The sequence below is a fragment of the Haemorhous mexicanus genome, chromosome 4 (assembly GCF_027477595.1).
Source record: "Haemorhous mexicanus isolate bHaeMex1 chromosome 4, bHaeMex1.pri, whole genome shotgun sequence".
Lineage (NCBI taxonomy): Eukaryota > Metazoa > Chordata > Aves > Passeriformes > Fringillidae > Haemorhous > Haemorhous mexicanus.
In genome coordinates this window covers 53,035,302-53,041,662 of record NC_082344.1, presented here as the reverse complement: position 1 = coordinate 53,041,662, position 6,361 = coordinate 53,035,302, and the positions used below count along the sequence as shown (strand labels likewise).

Sequence of the window (6,361 nt, the reverse complement as noted above, 5' to 3'; positions counted from 1 at the left end):
CAAGACCCACCAAGTGCTCAGGGAAGGGCTCTCCGCGGTGCCCAGCCCGCACAGCCCAGCTGGGTGCCGGCCCTGGAGCAGAGCAGCTTCCAGCAAGCAAGAGGCAAACGCATCTTGCCAAGAGTTAAAACACACCAAATAGGGAAGATGGCATTAATGTGTGCATAAAGGCCTTTGAATTCACAGCTCTCAGAGAGATATTAGGGGATCTCGGCTGGACAGAGATGATCCAGATCTGTCCTGTGCTCAAAGGCGAGGAACACACCCTGCTGCTGTTGCTTGGCGGGGTCTCCACAGGCCCAGGTGGATGCCAAAGCTGCTCTTCACAGCCTTCTCCCTTCCCACACCCCTCTGCCAAGTGCGAGGGGCCTCAAGGACAGAAAGGAGCGCAGGGAGCCAAAGGGAGATGGGCCACTACCTCACTGGGGGCTCCTGGGGAAGCACTTGGCTTGAGAAGCAAGCCCCTCCCTTCCAATGGCATTTCCCCAAATGCCTCCATTTCCCAGGGAACACCAAGACACACTTGAGAAACCCTGGCAAGGCTGAATTACGCTCTTGCAGCACAGGCACTCCAGCTTGAGTTCATCTTCCTTCCCCTGAGTCTGTTTCCACGTGTCCCTTGTGGCGCGCAGCCCCGGCCCCCTATAAACAAGAGCTGCCCGCTGCCTGTTCAAGTGCCTGAATGCCTGCCTGCGCTCACGGCAGCAAAACCAGGCTGTTCCCAGCCAGGGAGCGGAGCCCTGTTCCCGCAGGAGGCTCTCCTGAGCCCCTTCCCCACTGCGCACGCAGCACTTCTCCTGCCCGCCCAGAATGCTCTTGGCACAGCAGAGCAGAAGCTGGCCAGCTCTGGGCTCAGCTCACCCCAAACACAGCCGCAGGAAGACACAGCGGCTGTTTTGCAGCCATGGCCGAGAGAGATGGGAAGGGTCCCCTGCCTCTGGTCTCGCTTGGTTGGGTTGCTGTCTGTGCCTGAGGCAGGGGCTGCCCGATTCCTCGCCTGTGGGGAGAGCAGAGCCGCCGGAACCGTGGCCAGCGTGCAGGCACTGCCTGACAGCGCTGCGGTCGCTGGGACGGTCACGCCTCTGAGTCTCAGCCATTCCCTGCTGCTGCTGCTGCTTCTCCATTTGCTTTTAGGCACACCCAAAGCTCACTAGCAGGCCACGATGGTGTCTGGTTCTGCCCTCTTCCTGTCCCTGTGTAGGGATGGAGCATTGCTGTGCTTTCAGGAAGCTCTTTGTGAAACCTTCCGGCATTGCAAGCTCCTTTGCCCTCGGAGGATGCTTGCCATGGAATCCCTTACGGCTGGGTTCAGAGCATACTCAAGTTGGCCCTTCTAAAACCCAGGGTCCTTGTCCCCTTCAGTGTGCTCGGCACGACCTTTAACTCCATGCGGCTGTGCAACTGGAGCAGCAGGACAGGGACCTTTGCAGCCTGAGCTGCCCTTGTTCCTCTCTGTCCCTGCACAGAACACAGCGAGGAGGAGAACGGCAGCAGGGCCCTGTGTGTCCCCGGGCTCAGGTTTTGCACCGCTTCAGCTGCACGGAGACGCGGCTCAAGTGAAAAACCAAACTGTTTATTAAGGGAAAGCGAAGCAAAGGGGTGAGCAGGGAGACATAAAAAGGGAGTGGGCAGGGCCTGAGAGCTGGAGGGAGGGAGCTGCCAACAGGGAGAGAGATGGCAGGAGCTCCTGGAGCTTCCCACAGGCTCAGCTCTGAGCAGCAAGAGCTGTGCCTGGAGCTCCAGCTGGTCCATCCTGCTCTGCAGGTGCTCCCATCTTCAGTGGGAGCTGGAAATCGCCGATGGACGCCGATGGTACATCTGATCCAGCAGAGGAACGAAGTCCTGCAGATCTTCTCTCGAAGGCCAGCTGAATCAGGACGCTGATGCAGGATGGGCTCTCATCTTCCCTGAGGGCTTGGAGAGCTGGAAGAGAGAGGAACGGAGCCAGGGTCAGAGGCCAGATTGAGGGAATCCGAGGAAAGCCTCCTGCCAGGGCCATCCCAGCCGGCTCTTGCCATGGCTTCAGCCGGAAGGTGCCGGCCACGGATCCCCCCCGTTTCCCTGATAGCTCTCCGGGCTCTTCCCCTGCCGTCCCTCGTCCGCACGGGGAGCAGAGCCCTCCACAGCCCGGGCACGGATTGTAGCTCCGGGGCCGGGATTTGCAGCTGCCCCCGGCGGCCCCCGCTGCCACGCAGCTGCGGCTGCCCTGACTCACCCTCGCTGAGGACCTGGAGCTCCTCCTTCTGCCACTTCACGAGCACGCCGGCCACCCCTGGGAAGACAGAGCCTGTGGCGGCCCCAGGCGGCGCAGCTGCGCGCCACGGGCGCTGCCAGCCCTGGGGCCGCACGCCCTCCTCCCCGGACAGGGCTCCAGCCGGCCCCTGCCCCACCCCGCGGCCCGAGGGCACGGCTGCGGGAGGGCGGCGGCCGCGCCGAAGGTGGGCGGGGCTGCAGCGGCCCGGGCGCGGCTCCCGCTGCCGGGGCAGCAGCCGGGCCGGGGGCAGGGAGGGGCGCCGGACTCACCGATGATCCTGACGGCCGCCCCTCGCACGGGTCTCTGTGGGCTCTGCAGGCGCGGCAGGGCCCAGCGCAGGTGCTCGGCTGCTCGGCTCTCGTCCTGCAGCAGCTGCGGGGAGCGCCGGGAGGGAAGGCTCGGCGCGGGCTCTGCCCCTCGGCCGGGCGCTCCCCACGCCAGGCACCGGCCCAGCCGGCCCGCACGGCCCGGGCCAGCGAGCAGCGTGCGGGGCGCAGGCTGGCGGGCCCAGATGCTGCGCTGGGCAGGGGCACAGCTGCCAGCCCCCCGCCTTGAGCACCGGGAGCAGGGGACTTCTCCAGCCTGCAGCTGGGGCTCCCAGGCTGTCCTTACCAGGCACTCGGCAAACTTCATCTGCTGCCCCTTCAGCAGCAGCTGCTCGAGATCCCTCCTCCTCAGGAAGCGTGCCGCACGAAGCAGGGCTTTGCGAGAGGACTGGAGAGTAGCAGAGAGCTACAGGTGGCACCGGAGCCCGGGGCATGGCACCTGGGTCCCTGTGCCCAGGCCAGGGGAGGACTGGAGCCCGCGAGGCGCCAGGGCAAGAGGCGGCCGAGCCCCCTGCCAGGGATGTGGCAGCATCACACGAACCCTCACCTTGGCCACGTGCAGGTTCTCGTCGTGCCAGCGCAAGAAGAGAGGGAGCAGGCTCTGGCTCACGATTGTCGTGAGAGGATTTTCCCCCTCTTCCGCTACCAGCTCCATCACCTTGCAGAAGAGCTGAATGGAGAGCAGCCGCACCTGGCTGTTGTCCTGCAAGGATAGGAAAAGTCCTAAGCACCAACTACTCCAGGCTCATTGGGGCAAAGGCCCAAAACTGCACAGGGCACAAAGTTTCCAGGCAGCGTCCAGTGCCCTTGGCTGGGGGCACAGAGCCTTACGTTCTCAAAGAGTGGCAGGAGGGACTCAGCCAGGTTCAGGAAGGTGGCGCTGGGTGGCTCGAGGTCTTTGTCCTGGAGCATATCCGTGAGCCCACAGAGGGTCATCCAGACCATCTCTGCATCTGGATCAGCCAGCTGCTCCACCAGGCGTTGATACAGGCCACATATTCCTCCGGCCTGTGTGCAAGACGAGGCTGTGCTGTGAAGCCGTGACCAACCGCAGCACCAACGGCTGCTTGGGCCACTTGGGCAGCTGAAGAGGGAGGCAGGAGAGCTGGGAGCAGCTGCCTCTGCTGCCAAAGCCCAGCCAAGCCCAAAGGTGTGCGCTCCCCAGGCCCACGCTGCCAGCGCGGCTTCAGCCCGTGCCCCCTTCTCACCAGCGAGGGCTCCTTGCGGAGCACCGCGAGGCCTCTGAGCGCCAGGCGCAGCCTGTCCCTGCACTCGCTCGGCAGGTGCCTGGATAGCACCAACAGGGCGCTGGGACCGTGTATGCTCAAGTCCAGGCACTCCAGGAGCTGAAAGGCACAGGAGGGAGGTGTCAGGGGAGCCGGCTGGAAGGAGCCCAGAGCCGCACAGGGCCGGGCCTAGGCAGCAGCGGCCGGCGCGGGCAGCGTCCCAGGCGGCTGCAGCTACGAGAGGCCAGAGAGCTGGGAGGCAGCTCAGCCAGGCAGCGCTGGCCATCAGGCTCACCTCCACAAAGAAGGCCAGGACAGGCAGATGCCAGCGTGGCTGCTTCTCGATGAGCAGGCTGAGCAGGTGCGAGGCCATGTAGGGACACAGGGGGGTCAAGCCATGGCGCATCTCCCTGGCAGGGGAAAAAGGCACCAAGGCCCTGAGCTGGGCGGGCAAACCTCTCCCAGGAGCAGCTCATGGAGGTCTGATCTTTCCCCAGCACTCTGCGAGGGCACATGGGCCCCTTGGGAGGCGGCTGCTCTTGGGCACCCTCCTCTCCCAGCCTCTCCAGTCTGCTCGGCCCTCCCTCCGTGACAAGGCCCTCTCGCTTACAAGCCTGGGGACCGTGTGGGGCACTGCGGGCACGGGGCCCAAATGCTGGCAGTGGTGGCGGGGAGTAGGGGATCTCACCTGGCCAGCAGACCCGCTGCATAGTGCTGCGTGTTGGCACAGAGCAGCTTCTCCCAGACCTGCTTGTGCTCCAGAGCCACCAGCTTCTTGTCAAAGCCCAGTCTGGAGAGCAGAGCCTTCGTGGTCTGCACTGCAAACCTGTGTGCCGAGCAAAGGCCGGGTCACGCTGGGAGCGCTGGCCCTGGCCACAAGGGCGTGGGAAGGACAGGGCGACTGGCACCTGTTGGGCTTGCTGGGAAGGCCGTGTTCCTTCCGGCACGCTCTCCAGAAGCTCTGGGTCTCAACGTCTTCTGGCGTCTGCTCTGTGGTGGTAACAACTTGCAGGAGCAGAGCCACGAACAGCTGGGGAGAGTGGAGCAGAATAGCATAGTGCCACTCAGACATGGGGGCGATCCTCCACAGTGCCAGAGTTGCCTGCAAGAGACAAAGCACACTGAGGCAGTGCCAGGGTATCCATGAGGCAGGGCCCGAGGGGAGACGCAGGGGGAGCACCCAGCCTGCTGCCCCTAGGCCAGCTTTCAGCCCAGGCAGGGAGCTGCAGGGTGGGGAGAGCATGGAGAGCTGCTGGAGAGGCAACCTGGAGGGCGAGCATAGGCCAGCTCCAGAAACTCACAGCCAGGGCAAAGACGGCCTTGTTGTCCCCGCTGCAGGAGAACCCGCCGTACGCTGGCTGCTGCTCTATGGCGGAGAGCAGTGCTGGAAGCACCTCAGCTGCGGCTACTTCGGAGGTGCCGATGGCCCTCCACATCAGCGCGGCGGCTCTGTGGGAGCAGAGCTGTGCGTCAGTACCGTGCCCCGTGCAGCTGCGTTGGGCCGGGAGGGAGCGTGGCAGCAGGCTCAGGAAACAGAGGGGCCTGAGGGTCCCGGTGCTCTCCGCCTGTCTGGCAGACCCCGCTGGACAGGCTGTACAGGGCGAGGGGCCCTACGGGCCCGTGAGCACCGAGCTCTCGAGGCAGTTGTGCCCTGTACCTGTCACATGTTGGAGCACAGTGCAGGAGGCTCCTCACCACCTGGGCAGGGTGTTCTTCGGTCAGGCTGAGGATTTCCATTTGCAGCCCGGCGTCCACGGTGATACAGGTAGTGAGTCTCTGAAGGATGTCACTCACCGCGGCTAGCACCTGGAGGAAGCGGCATGGAGAAGACTTGGAATGCTGCCCAAGGGAGCAACTTCCCCAGCTTCCCCCAAGAAGTGCTTGCCTTCCCTGCCCACTGTGATGGGGCAGAAGGGGCCCAGTGCACATGGCCTGAGGGGCTGCGTGATCCTGGGAGGCCTTCAGCCCTGCCCCCAGGCTGCTTACATGCTGTGGAGAAGAAACACCCATCTGGAAAAACTCCAGAGTGGGCCCAGGACTCACATTCAGCATGGGCATGGCCTCAGTCTCTGGGATGCCCTCGAGGTGGGTGTAAGTGGTGGCCATGCCCTCCGCCAGGGCCATGTCAGCCTCCGCCCAGCCCTCGGCCGTTTCCAACTCCGAGACTGTTGTGAACTCTGAGGATGCTGTGCTGGCAGCATCCTCTGCCCGCAGCTCGCTGGGCCCGGAGTCGGGCTCGGCCGTGCCCTCGGTGGTGGGGCCGCTGGTCTTTCTGCGCCGAAGGCGCAGGAACCTCCGCAGTGTCTGCAGCAGAAGGAAGGGGCGGGAAGAGAGGGACGTTACATGGTCTGCTCCGAGCGTGGAGCCAGGCTGAGCAGTGCCAGGAGGCCCGGCTCAGGTGGGGATGGCCGCAGGTACCTGGGCTGCTCTGCGGAAGCTGCCACGGGGGGGGTCCTGCACTTGAGCCTGCTCCTTGGCTGCATCTGGCGAAGAGTGAGCGCACAGCCAGAGCTGAGGCGTCGTGGGAGAGGCCGGAGAACACAGCCCAGCCCTGC

General features: G+C 64.5%; 1 long non-coding RNA gene across 1 annotated transcript; it reads right to left on the bottom strand.

Moving 5' to 3' along the window:
- Window positions 1–1,552: 1,552 nt before the first annotated feature.
- Window positions 1,553–2,405, bottom strand: LOC132326935 (uncharacterized). The gene is made up of 2 exons (XR_009486373.1): window positions 2,216–2,405; window positions 1,553–1,923 (listed from the first exon to the last, which is right to left on the bottom strand). It is a non-coding gene; the product is annotated as an uncharacterized LOC132326935 (long non-coding RNA).
- Between the last annotated feature and the right edge of the window lie 3,956 nt (window positions 2,406–6,361).